Below are 22,921 nucleotides of genomic sequence, written 5' to 3'. Positions count from 1 at the left end.
CCAATGAAAACAGAATTTAAAACTCACGCTATTTCGGCTTTGTTTTAAAAAGCTTAGGAACTCATACGGGACTTTGAATCCAAGAATCATTCAGCTGATGACACTGAGAGTTGTATTAGACTTGTAATTATTCCCTTATGAGTTCTGCTGTCTGTCTGAGAAAGAAGCGTATTCATTTACATCCTCAATAGAGATTTATTCTGGTGAAAAAATGAAATGGTTGAAGCCAGCAAGAACTTAGTTTTGCTGTGTATCTGTTAGAAAAAAAAGTGTCAGTAACAAACAGTGTCTCTGCCAGTCAATAGAAGCTGTATTCTCTATTTACATCTAATGGCAGTTTACTTGAGATCCTTAGTATCAATCCTATCTCTACAGTTCCTGCTTGCTAGCCACTGCTTAAAGCTGTAACACTTCATTAACATGCAAATGCTTGACAGTTATTGGGTTTAAGTACATGTGCATATCTATAAACAACCATTTTATACTGCACCACCATTTAAGGAAACTGTTTAAACTGACTAAATCTAAAGACTAACTTGTATCAGTGGAAAATACATTGCCAGCTTATTCTCTCCCTTCTTATTTGTGAACTGTCATAATACCATTCGTACAGGTACGTAAGAAAATCTAAAGCTGGGTAAAGTTCTTATTCTTATTTGTTATATACAAATATGTTCTTATTTGTTCTTAACCTTTTTTTTTTTTTTTTTTTTTCCATTGAAAAGGTAGAAAGAACACAAAGAATGAACAATGCTTTAGAGTTTAAGACAAACTTACAGCAACGGGAAGAAAAAAAACCAACAATGATTAAACCAATTTTAAGTAGAAATCTGTAATATATTCTAATATGAAATCTCCATCTTTTCAAAACAAAGACTACATAAGTGCCAGGAAGACAATGTACAAAAAGAAAAGTTTCCCAAAACTAGATATTTGATTTCTTTGATAACAACACTAATTCTGCATCCTGCAGAAAACGGCTTCCATTTATTCTTAGATATCATATCCTACAAAGCACATACCAAAATAGCATAGGTACTTGTAATTCTTGCAACATGTTATATCCAAAGCATCTGGAATTCTTAGCAAGGAATATCATGGGCCATTCATTTAAATTTCTCCAAAACTGTCATGGAAAATATCATGTAAACAAATATATTTACATTTATACTTAAATTTCTTTAAATTCAAAGGACAAAAAGATGCCAAAAGCAAAAGGATTCAAAGAATTATTGCTAATGAATAAATGACAACATTTTGTAGAACCTGTTTTAAAAATCTGCTAGAAGGCCAGTAGCAGAGCACATCAATGAAGAAAAGAACGGGATTGGCTGAATCAATTTAAAGTGTAGTTAACATGATTGGACTTAATCATTCTAGATAAGCAGAGTTATTTCTGATTCCCACCCTTTCCTCTTTAAGGAAGCAGAGAAGTTGTATATAATTCCTCAACTATAACTTCAGATGCAGTATTTTTCAGTTGTGATAGGTGGGAAGCAACATCACCTACCAATTCATCTAGAAAACAGTCGTTTACTTCAGCTTCATGCGATTCTGTTCAGCTCAAAAGTGATTTATAAGTTATACACATATTCAGCATTGCTCCTGAAAGCCTTAGTAATTTTCAGCAGAGTGTTCCACAGGTACCAACTTAACATGAAGTAGCAGCTAGCAAGCCATCAAGTATCAAAGGGACATATGGGGGTAGCTTGTGCATGTGAACTATACAGCTTGGATTATTTCATTGCAGACAAAACATGAGCATGAACTATATTTGTACTTGTAAAGAAAATAAGGGGCTGTAAGCCAATTTTTTTCTTCTGTTGAGACATAATAGAAAAATATTCCTGTTGTACAGATTACATTTTAAAGTTTGATGCCTTTTCTGTTTACTGGCACACAATCCACGAAAACAAATTTTAAGAATAACAGTGATGAGGAGAAACTGAAATATCTGAAATGTTAGCACAGTATCCTAATGTATTATATAAATATCACATTAAAATACAGAAGCACAATTACTGCAAACTTCATTTTGGTCAAATTTGGCTTTATATATAGTTACATGAGAGTCAAGTATGTTCTTGTCTCTCTTTGGACTTTTATAAGACACATCAAAGGAAGGAGCAGAAAAGTCCTGGGAGAGAGAATATATGTCATAACAACAACCATTAGCCCACAAGAAAAGAAATTACCTTACTAGGTCAAAATACAACCATTTGAGAAACTGACACTAAGAATTCATAGCAAGTTTTAAGTTAAGAAGATGTGCAGTAATACAAAATGCCAGGTCCAAACAAAATTCTAGTCTGCGCTCATGAAAAGCAAAGTATTTTTCATGCACGAGCTAAATTTGACTGTGAGTATCCCATTCTAAGTGTAGGAAATGCAGCAGTAAAAAAATAAATACTAGCACCATGCAAACACCAAATTTTTTTGTGACATACATGACACTGCAGCTCTATTGCACGATAATGCCAGTTGTAGTTCACATGACATACCTTGATAATTCACAGGGTATATGAAAAAAAGGTGAAGATAAGATTGTTTCAGGAAAAATGTCTACATTGTCTTTCCCTGTACTTAGCCACTCATTTCCTGTCCTCCAACTAAACTAAATGAATGTATATGTGAACACAGCCAGGACTACATTATTCCGTTGTCACTGCCTAAAATTTGCAGCCATCAGAGCAGCAAATCTTGAAGGTAGCATTTTCAAAATTCCCAAAACATTTCAGCTTTTAAGACCTCCTTCAGAACCATGATGTGCTCAGAAACATTTGTCTCAGAGGGATTAAGCAAAGGAGCTTTCACTGACTGTACAAAATATTGGTTCCTAAGGTCTTTAATCAATTGCTAATTTTTCAAAGGTTTACCTTAAGTCTACAAGATTTTCTTGTAGTTCTTCCCATAGAACAAAATCAAAGAGACTAATTCAATTGAACATCGAAAGACGGTAACAGAAAATGGTTCTTCTTTGTTTTTTTAAGATAGGTTAGTTCATACTTCATAAATAAACAGAGGTCATCTTCATGTTTCTTAGTTATCCTGTGTACCACTTTAGCACAATTTTCAGGCATTATCTCATTGAGAATAACAAAGCTGGCTAACTACACACCATAGTGGAGATGCTGTACTGACGATAACTCATTATTTGGACAATTTAACTATGTGACAACTTACTGCTCAGATAAGAAAGAGAACTGATTCTTGAATAGCTCATTCATGATTTCAGCTCATTCATTAGCCAATTCATGATTCAGCACTTGTGAGGCCGCACCTCGAGTGCTGTGTCCAGTTTTGGGCCCCTCACTGCAAGAAAGATATTGAGGCCCTGGAACGTGTTCAAAGGAGGGCAACAAAGCTGGTGAGGGGTCTGGAGCACAGGGCTGATGAGGAGAGGCTGAAGGAGCTGGGAATGTTCAGCCTGGAGAAGAGGAGGCTCAGGGGAGACCTCATTGCTCTCTATAACTTCCTGAAGGGAGGCTGTAGTGAGCTGGGGGTCGGCCTCTTCTCTCGTGTCATCAGTGATAGGACCAGGGGGAATGGCTTCAAGCCACGGCAGGGGAGATTCAGGCTGGACATGAGGAAGTATTACTTTTCAGAAAGGGTGGTCAGGCACTGGAATGGATGCCCAGGGAGGTGGTGGAGTCACCGAGCCTGGGGGTGTTCAAGGAAAGACTGGATGTTGTGTTGAGGGACATGGTTTAGTAGGAGCTATTGGGAATAGGTGAACGGTTGGACTGGGTGAGCTTTTAGGTCTTTTCCAACCTTGGTGATTCTATGATTCTATGATTCTATGATTCTATGATGCTTACGTTAGGTCCTGAACAGGTGAAACAGTGTGTACGTAAGATTTACTACAATCATGAGCAGACATGAGATCTGCAGAATGTTTTGGTGGATACACTACCATGTCACTGAGATCATTACTCAGTTTATTCTGTCATATCTTTACTTGCTGTAGAATAATACATAATACTTGCTGTCATATCTTCTGCTGCTGTAGAATAATTTCAATTTTCTTTCTGCTACTGGACGCCCTAAAAAAGTTTATATAAGGCACATGCAGATGAATTACAGAAGGCAGGTAAGAACAGAGGCATATCCATAAACCCTTGCATGTGGACACACAGCTCAGTAGAGAGCATGTTCAAGCCAGGTTCAAAGCACAGCCTCACTTCCTTCTATCCCATTCCATCCCAACTGATGGTTGGTAGCTGCCATACTCTTCCTGGGACAACACAGCTGACTACTGTCCACTACACGTGGAACATTTTTAACATGCTAACAACATGCTACTTCAAAAAAGTAAATAAGTCAGGGTGTTAATGCAATTTCTCAGCCTCGCACAAAATCAGTATTTAAATAACCCAAGCAGCATATCCAATGACCAAGCGGGCCAGATATTTTTAGCTGCATTTCCAGCAAAATTAAACTGTTTAGGCTGAAATTTTCCTTTCATATAAACATGAACTTTAGTTTTCGCAAACAAATGAATTGAAGAGGATGCTGTATTAAATCCTAATGGCTTTTCTCTTGGGAAGTTTTAGATCATACTTGCTTTGGAGCAGGAACTGGCAACGTATCAATGGAAGGAGTCATGAACACACCCTCTCGTTTAGTTAGAATTTTCCCAGATTTCCTTAGCCAACAGAAAATAAAAATCTGCACACACACCTTGTAAAAATAACTTAAATTTCAATATCTATACTCTCTAAATCTGCATGGTTTCTTTTGCAGTCACAACTAAAATGCCATTGTTACATCACACAGGATCTGTGTTCCACAGCTGGCCAATTACCACAGAGAACTGCTGGAAAAAATAATTATTTTGCCCTCATATCAGGGCTGGAACAGCATTCAGTAACCGAAACTTGCTCATATACCAAATAAAGAGAAAACAAAACATCAAATAACTTGTCAATTTAAAGACTTTTTTCCATTTGAGGGGGGTGGGAAGAGGTGAGGCAGAGAAACAACAGAGAAAATATTCAAGTCTACAATTAAATCTGTAACATAACTCATACCTGAAAGGTACCAACTGGGGCCAGCGTTGATTCTAGCATCCAATTTTTCAGTGTTTCATTTTACAATTTAACAACATTCTTCTAACATGCCCTTTTCATGCCTAATCTATATTATAGCACAATGGGCCCAAGATGATTTTTGAACAAAGTTGGAACTTTTCCAAGCAAAAAGGAAAGGCTTTCTTTAAACTCTGATCCCAGCTGTTTGATGGGATCTAAGCAGGTGAGCAGCTGAACCCACGCAATCTAGCACAAAACCAGAAGTCCTTCTGCAGGGTGCATGGTACAGGTTATGAGAGCTACAGGAACAGGTGCTGAATACAGAGATTCACATTCGGGTTTAAATCACTCTCCTAAATTTTGTCCTTGAATCACATGAAGATATTTACTTCTGTACCCAAAGAGAATATTAAAATAAGGGAAGGGATCCCCTTCTATAAGGAAATATTTATTCTCAAAGAATTATTAGCTGCATATTGTTTTCTAGCGAAATCAGGAGTGATAAAAACAAGTTTCTTTAGAAAAAGAAACTACACCTTCCCCCAAACTGCGGATGGTTGTGAGGTCTAAGACAAGAAGCATCAGAATAGCTTAACAATTTATTTATTTTTTAAAGTCTCTACATGTCTCATGCATCAGACAGGCATGAGCGTTATGTACATCCAGCTGGGGATAAAGACCAGAAATTTAAAGAAGCTGTTTGTGATTTCAGATGGGATGTGGCACACAGATGAAAGAGCAAATATTTTTTCCCCTTGGTTTAATGCTAGCACTGGATTCCTAAATTAAGCCCAGCAGGAAACAAACATCCACCACAGATTTCAAAAGATATCTCACATCTTTGTATTAAACCGTGTTATTTTAAAAATCCCAAATGCTGCATGTCTGAATTTTATTAAGTCCAGAGCCAACATAAGAAGTGCTATTTGATTTATTCCAAAAGAATGCAGAAAATACGAGTGGACAATGGGATGTAAATTGCAGGAAGCCAAAGTAAAATTGAAGAGTAGGAGATAATGTGCCTGATGTTATTATCTGTAAGAACACTGAGGCAGCAAGGCTTTGAAAAATTACTCTGATGACCTTGAGAGCTTGCTGAGACTGAAGAACAACCAAGTTAGCATATTTCCAGCAGGGGTGGAAGGAGGACAGCCTGTATTTTATTTTTCCAGATGGACTGGGAGATGTTTCTGATATGCAGTTCTGATTTCTTTCTACACCAAATAGCTACTTCCTGTGCTCCCGTGAGGAACAAAATTAGTCAGACATGGTTGTGCACATTCCTCACTCATTTCACATGTGATTCTTAGCAGAAAGAAAATTTGAAATTCATACAAAAATTCATTTAGAATGTCCCATCCTGAAAATATTTGTTTCTTCATACACTGTGCTTCTATTTTGGAGGCTGCAGATATTTTTTTCTTCTTTCCCACCGACTTTGATGATGTTTTAGGACTGAAACACGAGTAGACCGTTCCCATGAGATAAAAGCCTTCACTGCAAAGGACACTTACTTAGAAGATTAAAACAAAAACAAAAAACTCTTGGAGTATGAGATGCAGCAATTAATTTATTGAAAGAATCACTCTCTTCAAGGGCTTTCAACTTCAATATTGTAAATAATTCTCTGCTTTTATCAGCAATATGGATGGAAATAAAATCTGGAAGTTTTCACTCATCAGCTGATGAAAATTGTAACAGTGTAATTCCAAACAGTCTAGAAGTATAATTACAGATAGAAAAATAGCTCCAAGTTCTTCTGTAAACAGTATCAGTAGTAAAACTGAAGTTTCCTTCCATTTTTATGGCTGGTTATTATTCCTGGCCACCTTAACATTCCCATGTCTCCCCAGTGATCTTGTTTCAAAGAGGCTGGGCACAGGCACAGCCCCTGCTCTGGAAAATCCTGAGCTGTCAAGCTCCCAGATCAAACAGAAGAGAGGCCTGGTAAACTCATGTGACCCTCAGAAAGGTCTGATTTATCTTCTTCCTTAAGACAGTCACTTATTTTATCACAGTTTTAGGGCTTCCTCTTACAGCTGCGCCCAACTCTCCAGTAGCTAGCTGAGACCATCAAATATTAGAGTGAAGGGATGAAGAGCAGGAGGAAAGCAAGCAAAAGTCTTGTTCTCATTGGAAAGCAGGCTAAAGACACATCTCAGAAGTGCCATTTACAGCAGGCAGAATTTTGCAAGTGTGGGTGAACTTTCTTACAGTCTTGGATCAGTAGAGTGGAAAAGAGACGTTTGCTTTCTGTTCCTGATATTGCTGTGGCATGTAGTACAAGCCAAACTGATTTATATTTCCATTCATACATGCCTAAGACAAGTACATAGTAGCTTACAGGCACCCTTCCACATTATGATCAAGATGATTTCATTACTTATAATACACTTTGAGATCCCTGGGTAAAAATGCAAAGAACTCCAACTCTGTAGTTTATAACTCAGGTCTTTACTTGCATCAGAAGAGAAAGGTGCATGCACTGCTTCAGGCCTTCTGTCTCTAAGGTTCAGATATCATCAAAGAATTGCAGAATCACAGAATCATTAAAGTTGGAACAGATCACACAGATCATCTCGACCAACCATCAACCTATCACCTGTGCCCTCTAAACCACGTCTCTCATTGCCACATCTATCCTCTTCTTGAAAACCTTCACACATGGTGACTCCACCACCTTGGGCAGCCTGTTCCAATACTTCACCACTCTTTTGGGAAGTTTTTCCTGCTGTCCAACTTGAACCTCCCTGGCTCAACTTGTGGACATTACCTCCTATCAGTAGGTACTGGGAAAACAGGCCAACATCTACCTCGCTACAACTTCCTTTCAGGTAGCTCTGGAGACCAATGAGGTCTCCCAAGCCTCCTCTTCCCTAGACTAAATAATCCGAGTTTTCTCAGACACTCTTCATAAAGACTTGTGTTTCAGACCCTGTATCAGCTTTGTTGCCCTTCTTTGGATGTACTCCAAGGCCTTGGTGTCCTTCTTGTAGTGAGGGGCCCAAAATAGAATACTGTATTTGAGGTGCAGCCTCACCAAGGATGAGTAGAGAGGGACGAGTAGAGAGCACCTCCCTTGTGCTGCTGACTACACTAGTCTGATACAAGCCAGGATGCCATTGGCCTTCTTGGCCACCTGAGCACACTGCTGGCTCATATTCAGCTGCCTGTCAACTTGCATCCTTTTCCTCCACTCAGTCTACCAGCTACTCTGCCCCAAGCCTGTAGCTATGCATGGGCTTGTTGAGACCAAAATGTAGGACTCAGCATTTGGTCTGTTAGAGCTCATACTACTGGCACAAGTTGTTTCAAATACCCTCACACTTCTTGCTCTAACTTTGAACTCCACTCTTGGCTGTGAGATTGATGAAGTATTGGACTCACTGTGAACTGGCTTGAATAAAAAGTTCAAAGGGTCATAGTGAGTAGGGACTACATCTGGCTAGTGGTCAGCCATCACTGGTGTTCCCCAGGGCTCAATCAGTTATAGTACCAGTCCTGTTCAACACTTTTATCAATGATCTGTATGCAGGAGTGGAACACAACCTAAACAAATTTGCTGATTATGCTCATCAGCAAGGTAGAAGCATCTGGATATGCTGGAGCAATGAGCCATCAGCAATGACATTCCTTTTCAACAAAGGAAAATGCTGGGCACTGCACCTGGAATGGAGCAGTGCCAGGCACACACAGACTGGGAGATAAGTGCCTGGAGAGCAGCTCAACAGATAAGGTTTTGTGAGTGCTGGTCAAAAGCAGGCTCAGCAAGAGTCAGTAGCATGTCTGGTCACCAACAGCAGGATGAGAACACAGCATAATGTGTGCCAGGGAAAGGTCAGAATGAGCGCTGGAAAACATTTCTGTACCATGAAGGTACAGAAGGAACGGACTTCCTAGTGGGGTGGTCGATGTTCCGTGCCTGTGTTTAAGAAGCATAAGGATAACACTTCTAATGATAGTGCTTTGACTTTGTATGAGCCCCAGAGCAGTCCAGCAGTTCGCCTCAAGGATCTCTGTAGGTCCCTTACAACTCAGCTATTTATTCTATTCTAACTCTGATTTCAAATTACTTAGGGTGCTAAGAAAACGCTGAAAGAGGAAGTAAATATCAGCATCTAACAACCATCCCTAATAATCTGGAATAGTTTGGTGCACCTTTTGGAAAGAGGTATCCATGATTTTTAAGTTTGTACTGACGCAGAATAGAACAGATTACCTACTCTGATGTAGAAAATGACAGAAGTGTGATTACTGATCTTTGCCAGCTTTGGAATCCGGGAAGGAAATTCTCCCTCTTCCAAAATATTTCTCTGCTTCCTTTTGTACTTAAGGGTCCTATTTCTCCATAGTTCTAAAATGCAGATGTGTCCTTTTGTACTGGATCCATTATTTCCTTCCAGTCACTTGACTGTTCTAGCAGAGCTTTTCATTGAAATTTGCCTTCACACTCTTAAGTACCAGTGTTTTTTTATATTGTTCCAGAAGTCTCAAACAGATTTGTTTGCTTTAAAAACAAAACCAAATCACATTTGAAAACAATAGTATGCCATAGCTGCTATATATCATGCTTTACAGCAATATCAAATCAACAGGAGCTGTGCTTGCCTCTAGGATATAATTGATCAGTTACCTTGCACAGAAATTGTCAAGTCAAAGAAGAAAAGGACATTGAGAGTGCTAGAGCACAAATGTCCAAGAACACTCTGCTCTTGTGAGTTTCATGAAGTCTTGTACAACAGTGATTCAAAATTCAGGAATTGCATACAAAACTAAAACATTCTTAAAGTATATATCTCCATCATCTACACAAGTAGATCATTCCAAATTGTTTTAAATACGCATGCAGCTTCCATTGATATTATCTAAGTAGAAAAGATAGTTTTAAATATGAAATGAATATAGTTACAAATTTCACTAGGAATGGCAATAAATTAATTAGGGGGTAGCAATCTCAAGAAAAAGCTATAAAACAGTCTGCACCTGAATGTGACAGTAACAACTGGCCCAAAGATATTTTTATGTGCTCAAACTCCAATATTTCTGAAATTCTAGACCTTAAGATGCTTTTTCCCAATTATGGAATATTAATTAAATGCCTTTTTACTGGTCATGATCTCTCAATGAAGGGCTTTATCAAAGTGCCCTGTGAATATCAAGTGACAACCTGATCAAATTTTGGACTCATCACCACCATACTGACTGACTACATCTTGTTAAATACGTGCATTCAAAATCTGGAAACAGAATTTCATCATAAATAAACAGAAAACTGCTCTGACACAATTTTGCTAAATTGGAACAACAGCTCTTTTCCTCTCTTTTATTTAAAAAACACAAAACTCATCTTTAGTGACTGAAATGCCTTGTTTCACTCTCTGATTTCAAGCATCGTTTTCAGAGAAAGAGATGAAGCTCTCAACTTTAAAATATAAATTGCCACTTTGCAAAGACTACTTCAGTTAAATGGACTTAAAAATGGCAGATGTAAATCATGGCTGTTTTCATGGAAATGCTGGTTTATCTTTAATGCTGCACTGTCGGTAAGTAGCCTTACTGTAAATGGACACAGTAAAATGCAAGAACATAGCTATAATTACTTCAATGTATTCAGTATTTTAAATTGATCAAATTACGTGCATTGATTTTTAAAAATTCACCTTAAGAAGTAGGGAAGGAATGTATAAGAAAAAATAAACATCACTTCCATCTTCATAGTGGAATTGATTATGTGTTATAGATGGGTTATGCTCTAGGACTATAAAAAATTACAGGTGACTTTGGTTATTAGAGAAGCTATCAGTCAGTCTGGATTATTGACATATTTTTGTGTCGTGGAGCTTCAAATATCTCTCTGTTTTCTTTTTTCAGCCTCAAAATCACAGCATTCAGAGTTATCTGAAGGAAGGTCACAAGGTTGAAAACAGGAACAAGCTATTCCTGTACCTGTGATTCTATCGCAAAGGATTTCTTGTTATCCAGCAGAAAAGTTTAACTCTCCTCTTCTATTAGTTTTTCTTAAGAGCAATTATTATCAAGAGATAAAATTCAATCTAAAAATTCAGAAACTGTTCTGCAATGATCAGAGATTATTTTATACTCTTCTTTTGATGACCAAGCACAATTAGCAAAAGGATTCATGGCAAGACAGGAAATTCTGAGAACAGAAGTGAGGGTCTATCGGGAGACCTGCAGACTAAATTAAAGCAATTTAAAAAGAGTGACACACTTCATCTTCAATCCAAGTACATATCATAACTAATACCAAAGGTGGCTTAGATAAAGAAAGAAAAAACAACCTATCAACATTATCATTTCCAGTGAGACAATACTCTATCCTTAAGACATGACTGTGGTCTTTCCACATGATTCCCATCTCCTTCAATACTCTGAATGGACAGTGATAATTGAACAAGGAATTATTATTTGGCCTTACTTTTATAATTCAGTATGAAAGTCTTGTTTACTGCATACAGAGCCTGAATTGAACAATGAATTATTAATCTGCTTATGGGTTTTCTTACAGTGCTCATCACAGCAATACCAGAAGGCATTGCAAATATTATATGATTCATTTTCACATCATCTTTAAGAGATGAAGTCAAAGATATCATTCTATACCTGTTATGTTACAGAAAGGGACCATGACACAGAGATATTAAAGCTTCTCATAAATCCACATGTACAAACAGAGATTTGTCAGGCCAAGTCTCTTCAAAATACTTACATTTCTCACGCCAGTCAAGATAGCTTCAGTAGCAGACATAGATCATAACCCAGGTCACAAAGCAAGACCCTGAAAAAGGAGGAATAGAATCAGGATCCCCTAAAAGCATTCTGTTTTTAAACTACACTGCACATACTATGTGATGAGACAAATATGATTAAGGAAAGTGAACAAGCAGTTACATTGCACCACTATAAAAGAAGGTAAACAGCAAAAACCCAAATACAGCCAAAGAGACACTTAAGCACAATAAGGATTCATGCCACACTGCTTTCAGAGAATGCCACTTTTGCAATCTTCACCACAAGAACATAGCTAAGATTGCTTAGCTTCTGTTTCTTTCATCTCCCTCAGCCAGATGAGCTGCTGTGGCAACAGGAAGAGGGAACACCATCGTGTGCTCATTTCAGACATCAATCAAAGTGGGAAGAATCTCAGAAGCTCCAAAGGGGAAAAAGTAAAGTGACAATAAATGGCAGAATGGATAAATGCTCCAGAGCACTGTCCAGAGAGGTTGTGGATGGCCCGTCCCTGGCAGCATTCAAGGCCAGGCTGGATGGGGCTTTGAGCAACCTGGTCTAGAAGGAGGTATCCTTGCCTGTAGCAGGGGGTTGGAACTGAGTGATCTTAAAGTTCCTTCCAACGCAAACCATCCTATGATTCCAGGCTTCAGCCTCAACATAGGGCCAGAAGCAAGCCAAGAGAATACACTATCAGAGATTAAAAAGACTTGGAACTGGGTAATGTTAAGCAATAGAGAGCACCTTTAATCTTTCCCTGTTAGATGTAATTCACCCAAATACATCTAAAATCGTTACAAATAAATCAAAATGTCTACATCATAAAACTACATGTTTATACAGTTTCTATTATGACAATTTCTTCCACAATTTGACCCTTTCCCAGTGTCTAAAAACTGACAAAACTGTGCATGCAGCCTGTCTGGCATCTAACTCAGTCTACTGATAAAAAATGACTGTCTTAAGACAGGATTTAGCTTTCTTAACTACAAGCAAAAACAGTTCCAAACTGTGTTAAACTTTCCTAAGGAGCAGTCATGAAGGCAGTACTGCCTTGGTGGAAAAAGTCCTTTCAGAATTACTCTACTATGAAACCAGAAGGCTTTCTGCTTCAATTCCAGTATTCACAGTATTTCCATGAGAAACACAGATTAATATAGCTTTACCATGTGCAGGTCAGCACATACGTTATGTTCGGCAGCTGTAACCAAACAGGCTGCTCCTCATAGCCAAACACTGATCTATTTTTTTGGAAGTGACCCAGAATATGTTCCCAGTTCTGCAAGAGGACTCTTAAAGGCCATGAACATGTTATTGTAAGATTCATTTGCAACGCCATCAAAATTCTGACTCTGTCGCTGCAACTCATTTCCAATTGATAGAGCAAGGAAATACAGGTCGGTCCCACACTGACTTATGCAGTATTTTATTCCTTAGCACCAGTTTTTCCTCACTGCTTTCCAGAAAGTCTGGAAAGCCTCCTCCAAATTCAGTAACGCTCCTGTATTCCTTGCAAATCCAGACGCTCTTTTCATCTTCACAGGGCTCCCCACATCCATTGATCTGACTAATAGAATTCATCAGTAACAGCAGCAGCATGGCAAAGCTCCGTCTTCCTTCTTTATCATTATCCCCCAACCACAAGGTGCAACTGCACCAGACAACAGACTAGTTATGCACCTTCCCTCTCAATTCTTTACTATGTCTTCTGCCTACACACAGGAGAAAAACGTCTCCTGCCAGACCCTGATTTGGGTCACGCCATCCATACATCTGCTGGTAGTCAGCTTCAAGACAAACACTCCAGACAGTCTCAAGAGCCTACCTTAAATAGTCACAAAAATAGTCTCCTACTTTTATTTGCTATAATTTGCTTGACTTGGGTGCTCCATTTTCTAACAGCCACTGGATTTAAAGAAGCTGGGTTTGAAGGACTGGAGTTTATAGGACGTGGAGTTTATAGGCCTGATGCCAAAGCTGTGTGAAGGGAAAACACCTTTACAATCTTGAGCTCAGGACTTGGGCTCATGTATGAATCTCCACAGTTCTTATCACTCACAGTAGCTATATTTTCATATGTAATTTTCTTCCGTTTCTCTTATAAGTTACACTAAGCCAAAAAACACTTTGGCTTTACTAGATTAGAAAGAAGAAGAAAAAAAAAAGTATTTGGCTGGGGAAACAAGCTTATCTCAAAAATTCAGGTCAGCCTCTCCTGAACAGAACACACCAATCTGAGCTCCTTGCATGCTTTAGCCTTGTTAGCAGACCTAGGGAATATTTCTAACACTACTGACTTTCTACATTTGTTTCAGGAGCAGAGTAAAAATGCCATACGCTGTCAGTAAAGAAGGAAGAAACCCAAACCTAAGGATCTCTCCCCCCAACCTTAGAAGGACAATGTGGAAACTGCAGCAGCAAAACTCACAGGCTTTACGAGAAGACTTAAAATCCCCTAGACAAAGCCTACACTTAGCCTGAGAGAGAAGAGGAAGGTGAAGCAGTTTAACCTTCAGTGGGCAAGCTGAGAACCAGGAGGTATTTCTAATCGATGGCACAGTCAAAAAACACATCAGCAAATACCTGTATCTGTGTATGAAACACCAGCTAGTTTAGTACAATCAGAGACAAACTTGGCAGCACTTGATGGCTATAAGTCAACATAAAAAATCTTTCATAATTATGCTAAAAATCTTCATTTACCATCACTTTGTGTTGACCTGCATCAGATAAAAGAAGACTGCTAAAATTCAAATAACTGGTAGGTGTGAAAATTTACTATTTTGTAAACATTGAATACAACTTAATTGATCTACCGTGCACAAGCATTCAGCATTGAAAAATCATTTCCTAGCATACTCTTACCTTGACAGCAGCACTTGCCCCATTAAAAATGTACATACATATTCCTTTCAATATAAGTTATATATGTCCGATTTTTAGACTGTACATACCATTATACAATGCAATTTAACATGTTTTTGGGGGGACAGACAGCAAAACTGGTAAGAAATAAAGGATCTTTTCTTTGCATCTACCTCAATTTTAAAGGCTTTTTTGGGAATTAAAAAAAAAGCTATAATATTTTCTATTTTTTCATTTTGATTTATCCATAAGAAAACAATTTCGTCACTGGGCTATTAAATGAAATGTTATAGGCAGTTAAGAAGATTATATTTCAAGATTTTTAATAAACTATTTTAAAAACTCTTAATATTCTATAACTACATGTCTTCATTTGTTGCTAATTTTGAATACAATAAATCTGAAATTGAATTTTACAATGGAGTGTAAGCTTAGGCCCCATGGCAATTAGGTTTGGAGAGCTGAGGAAACTTCACTATTCCCCTTCCAGCTGCTAGCAGATCACTGATGGCTCCCTCAAGGTGGATTCAGGAGCACCATCAACACACTACTAAAACGGCTGCAAAATCTGATACCCTCTTTTGCAGCCTATTTTCCTCAGGCCAAACTGCAGAGCTTACACATGGAAGAAGCTACGGCAAGGGAGATTTCAAGCTACGGCAGGGGAGATTCAGGCTGGACATGAGGAAGTATTACTTTCCAGAAAGGGTGGTCAGGCACTGGAATGGATGCCCAGGGAGGTGGTGGAGTCACCGAGCCTGGGGGTGTTCAAGGAAAGACTGGATGTTGTGTTGAGGGACATGGTTTAGTAGGAGCTATTGGGAATAGGTGAACGGTTGGACTGGGTGATCTTTTAGGTCTTTTCCAACCTTGGTGATTCTATGATTCTATGATTCTAAGGGCAGAAGAGAACTAAAAGGGAGACTTCTAGAAGTCTGCCTTGCATAAAAAGTAAAATTCTAAGTGCAGTGAGTTGTCATTTTCACACAGTACAGAAATTGTATTTTACTATAAATCTTTTTCTAAAACTTCAAGTGCTCATAATTAACTTTCCTTTCAATAAAACAAGGTTCTAAAGAATTCTTCTCCAGAAGTATCACAGGTACTACTCGATCTCAAGAGACTCTGGTCCCAGGCTTCTGCAGAACACTCCTTATGTTTTGTTTTATTTTTCAAAGTGACTGATTAGAAAGAAGCTGGAGATGTGCCAGGTACTCTATTCAAAACACCTTGAAACAAACTGTATTGCTCTCTATATTTGGAAACCATAAAATAAGATGCAAAACTGAAACCATATACTTACAAAATCTACGTTCGGGCCTCATTGTTTTCAAAGGAAAAAAAACACAGATAAACTGCAAGGATAGCATATGGTTTGGACATGAACGTGGTTTGCATCTGTTTCTGGTGAATTACTTCAAACTTTACCCAGAGTGGAGTTTCAGAGTCACAGAGACGTGGGTTAAATAAATGAGCCATGTTTCACAGCTCTGACCATGGCCACAGAGCTAAAAATCATCAAACCCAACCCACAGGTCTTTCAGCCTTGCAGCAATGCTTTTCTGGGCTGCTCAGCATATGAGGCAGGAAGGCAGTCACTGAAGGAGATGGGTCTTTCCCTGCTTCTCATCAGTTTGCTGTTAGCCTAAATTCAGTCCTCTGCACTCACTGGGTCCCACTCCTCTTATTAGGAAAGCCCAGCTGATGGCACAGACTTGCTAAGCTTATTGGTGTAACAGAGGCCAGGCTCACTTAGGCCTTTCTGAATGAACCTTTTAAGCCCATCAGTCACAATGAATTTCATGCATACATCTTTCAAAACTAGCAAGAACAATTCTTTGTGAAGAACTCTGCCCATTTTTCTAACATCAATGTAAAAAAAAAAAAACCAAAAACACTTTTTTTCTCAAAAAAGAAAGAAAAAAGGAAAACGAATCCATCTATTAAAGCATCATGAAGTTGAAAATGATAAAACTGTATCAGAGCAGATTTCCAGAATGTCATGCCCTAACTTTGCTTATTTCCCTTCACTTTACCTAAGTTACAAGTAGCACTAATGAACACTCAGTAAAGGGCATGTTTGCAAACTAGTTCTACTATTAACCTGTGTTAAGGATTGTTACAAGGCTGTAACTTCGCATCTCCACAGCTTAATCTTCCATTTTCAGCATAAACAGAAGAGTAACTAAAAAATAACTGCAAAACAGAATCAAAATCATTATGATTATCTGTAAGAAGACAATGCCTTGAATCTGATTCACATATACCAACTTCTGTTTTAAAAAAATAAAAAAGAAAGAAAATCAGGTTATTAGAGATAGCTCAAAGTAAGAGCCAGCTATTTCTCAAATGATCACAGGGTTCTTCAGAGATGATAAATTTGAAACCTTCTGTGTAATCCTAAGTAAATTTTCTATCAGCTATGCAAGTAAAACCATTTGTATTCATCACAGCAGGAAAAACAAACAAACAAAAAAATGGGAAAACACACAAGTTCCCAATATTACATCAGCATTCTGGGAACTTGACTAAAGAGTACTAGATTTCATTGATCTCCTTTTGATATCTCCTACATGATATCTACCTTCCTTTCAGAAGTGTACTGGATGGTTTCAGCAACAACAAAAAGTGAATCACTGAAGAAACTATTCACAGGTTTTTTTTCATAGCTTCATAATGTGCAGTTTTTTGCAAAGACATCTAAACTCCATTACCTATTTTACTTGTTTTGGTTTTCTTTTTCTTCCTGGCTTTTAAAAGAAAATTACTCACTTTTAGACTAGCATTTCTTATTGAAATCAACATTCTGCCTTGTTCAGAGGGAAGTTACTTTTGTCCTACATCTTTCCCTCATGAACTCCCTCAGCTGAGTTATGAACAGTAGGTAATTTAAATAAGCCAAAAATGAAACAAACAAACAAAAAAAAGTTTCTTTCCTGCACACATCACTTCTGTTTGCTTCAAGTGCAAAAGCCAATGATCACAAGTTCAGAATATTTACACTGCAACTCAGTCCTCGTGGTCCATGATATTTCTTTGTTAAACAGTGCAAAAATCCTTACAACTCATCAGATCTTGACAGCTTCACAGGACTTCTAGTAAGATTTTGCCACAACGGGACAGTACCTTAAAATCAGGCCTTTTAGTCAATGTTTGTCAATGCAAGTCGATGCGAAGTCGACTTTATAGTGCACTGAAGTCATGCTCTCTGAGCCATGATAAATACCTTATGAAGCCAGACAATTGTATGTACTCTGGTCTCCAAGAGACCTACAAGTACAGCTGGATTGCCTACAAAGGGAAAACTCTGAGATTGGTGCCATAAAGGATGTCAAGTTACATCTCAGACAACAAGAAACATTGCCTACCCATAAGTTCCAGTAAGCAAGCACTTTCCTGCTAGACCCTGCTGTGTTCACAGATTATGAAGGTTTAAGTCTCAGCAAGCCACAAGTACTGCACGCAAATTAATTGGGGGAAAAAAATAAATAAAACAATCTTGCGTTTCTTCCAGGACTGAGAAGATACGAGTATATAACAAACCAGAGATGTGCCTGGTATATTACAGCAGTTAGATATGCAGCCTGACAAGCAAGAAGAGGAGAGCAATACAGATGAAGTGTGAAGTCACAGCAGCCAGGCAGGTGTACCTATAAACCATTCAGTCCTTCTGACTTGCCTTTGTTACTATTTGAGTCAAAAGCAAGCAAGATGTCTGTCCCACTGAATTCTAAGTCTACACTGATCTTAGAAATAACCTAATATATCATCTACACAGATGAGTTATTTCTTCTATTTGCCTTGCTCCCTCCCTCCAAGCAAATCGAATTGTATAGTCCCTATAATATATAACCTCTATCTCACTACAAGGCCACGGATATCTATACAGATGCAATGCTAATTCAATATCTCAGAGGTAAGTTTCAAAGAAAAATGGTTAGGAAGATACTGGAAATTGAGCAGTTGATACAAGAAGAAAGGCAAGAAATCAGCATCTCAGCTTTTTTTGGTAGCATGAAATTTCTGCTCTCCTTGCACTCATAAACGGCTTACTGACTCAAGGCATTGGTAGCAAAACAGTTTCCTCACAGGAAGTGAAAGACAAAACAAATATTCAAGAGTACATTGTAAGCATACTAACAGTGATTTGAATAAAATAATAATTCTGATCACCAATACTGGAAATTCTACCCTCATCCTGAAGTGGCATATTACTGCCCCAATCCTTCTGAATCTGGTTAACTTGCTGAAGTACCATTAATATGCTTCCCTACAGTAGCAGAGGAAATGAATTGTATCTGGTCTGCATGGAAGTCTTTACAGTATGCACATATTTATCAGTCTTGTTCTATATGCATAAATCTACCTATGCAATTTCTGGAAAACACTGATAAACATTACTTAGAATACAAGAAATGCATAAAGAAAAAAAAGCAATGAATTTACATGGGAATTTACTGCATCTGCAGGTCATACCAATGAACTCAATTTTTCCCACAATTAAATCCATGGAGTTATCAAGACAATCAGTTTATTTTAAGGCTGTCAACCCAATATATAAATTTCCTTTTGTGCTTGAAATGCCTGTATCAGATAAGATAGCTTTTGTTTAAACTGTTATTTTCAGCCTTTGCTTTGGGGGGTTTTGAATGTACACAGTGAAGTAACTTGAGATTTCCTACCCTGCTTTAAAATGTGTTTCTTCTGTCTGTTTGTATTTTGTAATTTCCTGTCAAATAACCTCACCATAATTAACTTTCCTTGCTCCATCCTACTCCTTTTTTTTTTTCTTTTTTTTTTTTTTTTAAAGCCATTCCCACTTCCTGAGGATGGTAATAAAACACTGATTGCATTCGGCTGCTATCTGCCTTTTCTTCCCCTCCTTCCCTCCTCTCTCACTCTCTTTGTCAAAGCCAGCACTCAGGTTTCAGCTCCTCATGGGCTGAGAAAGGCACATCGTGTAGAGAGGAAGCAAATCAGACTGCAGGAATCCAGATTCATTAGAGTTTATTGGGTCAATAGGCAGCTGGACCAGAGCCAGACAATTAGGGTGCATTGCCCAAGAAGCCTGGATGCATCACTCTCCTCTCAGAGCTCGCTCTTCATCCGCAGCAGACACCGTAACACCAGCACATGTCGGCACTGTGCCCTGCTGCCTGCTGAACGTACAAAGAGGGAAGGCAAAGCAGTAGCACGCTGCTGCTTCAAATCACTTTGAACTAACTTTAGAACAAGCTGATTTGGCTGACTGCTTTTTCATTAAGTGCGAAGCCACCTATTTTTTGCAACAGAACTCTCTCATTGCTCTTCACTAATTCCTACAAAAAGAACTGCGTGCTAATACATCCCCCTGCAGAGCCTACGGACCCTTTACCTTTATTCATCTGTAATTCTTTAATCTCTTCCATTCACCTTCAGCTGCACATTTCTGTTTCAACTAAATTCAGTCTCTTACCCCTGTCTTCTCGCTCTGTCTTCCTTTCCACTGTCCATAAGACCATACCCCTACCTATTTAAACAATTTCTATTCTCCTCTTTTTCCCTTATCTATAAACCCAGGATAAAGCCAGTGCACTCACTTTCTTCTGCCTCCACGCTGTATCGCATCCAGCCCAGCTTCTGCCATTTCACACTGAATGAAACTGCTCACTACAGTCATTCATTCTCCCTTCTCAAGTAAATATCAAGGACCTTTCTCTATCTTCCTCCAGCACGGCCTTTCTGGTTCTTTTGACACTGCTAATCATCACCCTAGCTCTGATGTCGCGTCCTCACTGAGCTTTCAAATCAGTCATTATTTTTCCTGACATTGTTCTTTGTTCTGTATGGCCCGCAGTATCAATGGGTGCTTCTGAAAGCTGTGACACATGCTTCTCAGTTCAGCACATTTGGATGATCCCTGTAGCTCATGATTTCAGTGTTACTCACTCTGCACAGATGGTACAGACACAATTTTGTGACTGCCAAAGCAGCCCACGGTGGTAATCTGACACAAAGGTGATGGCAGGAGTATGTGGTGAGGGACAAGCAGGAGCTACAGCCACTCTGGCCAGCAGCCTGGTATCAGATCAAGAGTTCATGAGAACACAGCATCAAAATTCTCTTCTTCTTCTACGCCACCTCCTTTGCACTCTACATGTGCCAAATGTTCAAGTCTTATACCTTGCCACCAACATAAATTATCCTGCTCTCATAACTGAACACTCTCCCTCCAAAACTTCCTTCTCTCCCTTCCACTGATGCCAGCAATGGGATTTCAACGTTTACACAACAGAAGATTCAAGATCACTTGTGGCATTTCCTTTCCTGCTTCAGAGTACCACATCCATCTGCTCCCTTTTAACCCCATTTTTCTAATCTCAGCAGTTTAAATCTCTCACTCAGTACTTCACTGAAACCAGTCTGACAGCATTCTTCCCTCCAGTGTCTGAAAAATACCACTGCCTTACATCAGGGCTCAAAAGGTATAACTAATGAATTCATCCTCCCTTCTCTGTTCAATCAGAAAACCCCTAAATGAACCTCAGATAATATCCTAACATGGCACTGCATACAGAGCTCTTTTTACAGTCTCCTTTTTAACATTTGTGAGTTTTATATTCTTTGAACCTTCCTAAATTGATACAGGGATCCTCAAGAAACCACACCACCAAGCAAAGTGACAAACAGAACTATTCCATTTGCAGGTATCTGACACAATAAACCATTCAGTCCAAAGCTGGACAATAGATGTTGAAAGATTTATGAAAAATGCTTGCTGTCATACCTCTGGTTTTCAAGTGAGCAGTTATAAAGATTACCAATACCTACATAATAGAGGGACACCGAGATACTGAAGCTTTGCTTCCTCTGCAGTCAGATTCTTCCTTCCTGATGGTCATCTTGGGTGTTTGCCATTGCTTGGGTTAATTTGTTTGTGGGGACGGGGGGGGAATTCAGGTATTTTTTACACTGATTCCACATCTTAATTATGCCTGGTCCCTCCACAAGCACTATCATTGCATAGTAGCCCTCCTGCTGCTTGGAATTTATTTATGTGCCTGAACGTGTGTCCTCTTTCTGTGTGTTTAAACGTTACTTGCAAATTGTCATTGAGTCTGCATTCTGCCAAGTCCAACTTTCATCCTGTCCTGATATTTTTATTTTTCTTCTTTGGGACTGAAACCCAGACTGCTGGAGTACTTGCAGAAGCTCCAAATTTCTGCACTAGCCAGATCCCTGAGCCCTCCAGTGCAGCCAGTATGCCAACACACAAAATTCAAGTTTTGCTAGCTTTCAAAGGCAACTTTCAATTAAGAACACAATTCTAATCCTCCCTTCAATTTTACTTCTGTCAGTTCTGTTCACTTGGTCTGAGTTACTTCCCATGACTAGCTCTTCTATGACCACATCACTAGCCGCTAAAACCTCTACAGATATTCTTTTATTCAGGAAGTCCTTTTTTTATTTTTTGAAGGATTTTTAAGTTCTTTTGTAGTTGATGAGTTGTTTTTTTTTAAATGATCTTTTGTTTTGTTCACACACAGACTATCTATTACCTTCTCTTTCTGTTCTGAACACAGCAGCTCATTCTGCGCTACCCTTCCAACAGGACTATTACTCTGCTATGTGTATGTTGTCCTCTACAATATTTGTTTTAATGAGTATTTGGGATTCTTCCACCCCATCAACCTGGTATTTAAATACAAACCTGACACTTAAGCACAACTTTTTTCCTTGTTCATAACTAACCACAACCAATTGCCCTGTTGGCAAGGCACAAACCTTTTATTAACTGTCCAGTTGAACTGATCACTATCCCTATAACGTCTACCTCTTTCTTTTTTTCTTGCTGTCCTTCCATTCCTCTTTACTGTATCTTTTACCTTCTCCATTTCCTACATACTCAGGACATGGTAGGAATATTGTGTGAGCAGCTACAGATCTTTTCCTATAATTTCTTAGTATATTCAGCTGCTGTAACAGATTTGGTATCAAAGACTAATACCCCACACAGCAATGTAGCCCACGCATCAAGAAGTAGTCTTTCCTTAAACAGATCCCTGAATGTCTTTCCTTGAATGGATCACTAAATGGAGTAGAAATGTAGCCCCAACTTCCCTCCAATGCTATGGGAAGCACATATAATGGTAAAATCATGGCAAAGCGGAACTGGGAGATCTGCATACCCTAATGGATTTCTTCAAAGAAAGAGAAAAAGCACAAAAAGCACAGACATGCTGCTTAAATATGTAGGAGATAAGAGAGAGAGAGGTAGGCCCAAGGTGATGGAGAGCAGA

At 38.7% G+C, this 22,921-nt stretch overlaps 1 long non-coding RNA gene across 5 annotated transcripts in view; it reads right to left on the bottom strand.

Annotated features, from left to right (window-relative positions):
• The window catches only part of LOC128087882 (uncharacterized), a 237,654-nt gene that overhangs the window by 76,355 nt on the left and 138,378 nt on the right, over positions 1-22,921 (bottom strand). For all 5 annotated transcript variants that reach the window (XR_008210054.1, XR_008210057.1, XR_008210058.1 and 2 more), the window contains one exon: positions 11,758-11,826. This is a non-coding gene — a long non-coding RNA (uncharacterized LOC128087882). The remainder of the gene's footprint in view (positions 1-11,757; positions 11,827-22,921) is intronic.

This window comes from Tympanuchus pallidicinctus, unplaced genomic scaffold (genome assembly GCF_026119805.1).
Source record: "Tympanuchus pallidicinctus isolate F22 unplaced genomic scaffold, pur_lepc_1.0 scaffold31, whole genome shotgun sequence".
Lineage (NCBI taxonomy): Eukaryota > Metazoa > Chordata > Aves > Galliformes > Phasianidae > Tympanuchus > Tympanuchus pallidicinctus.
Note: the sequence above shows the minus strand (reverse complement) of the source record. Positions and strands in the feature narration are given on the sequence as shown.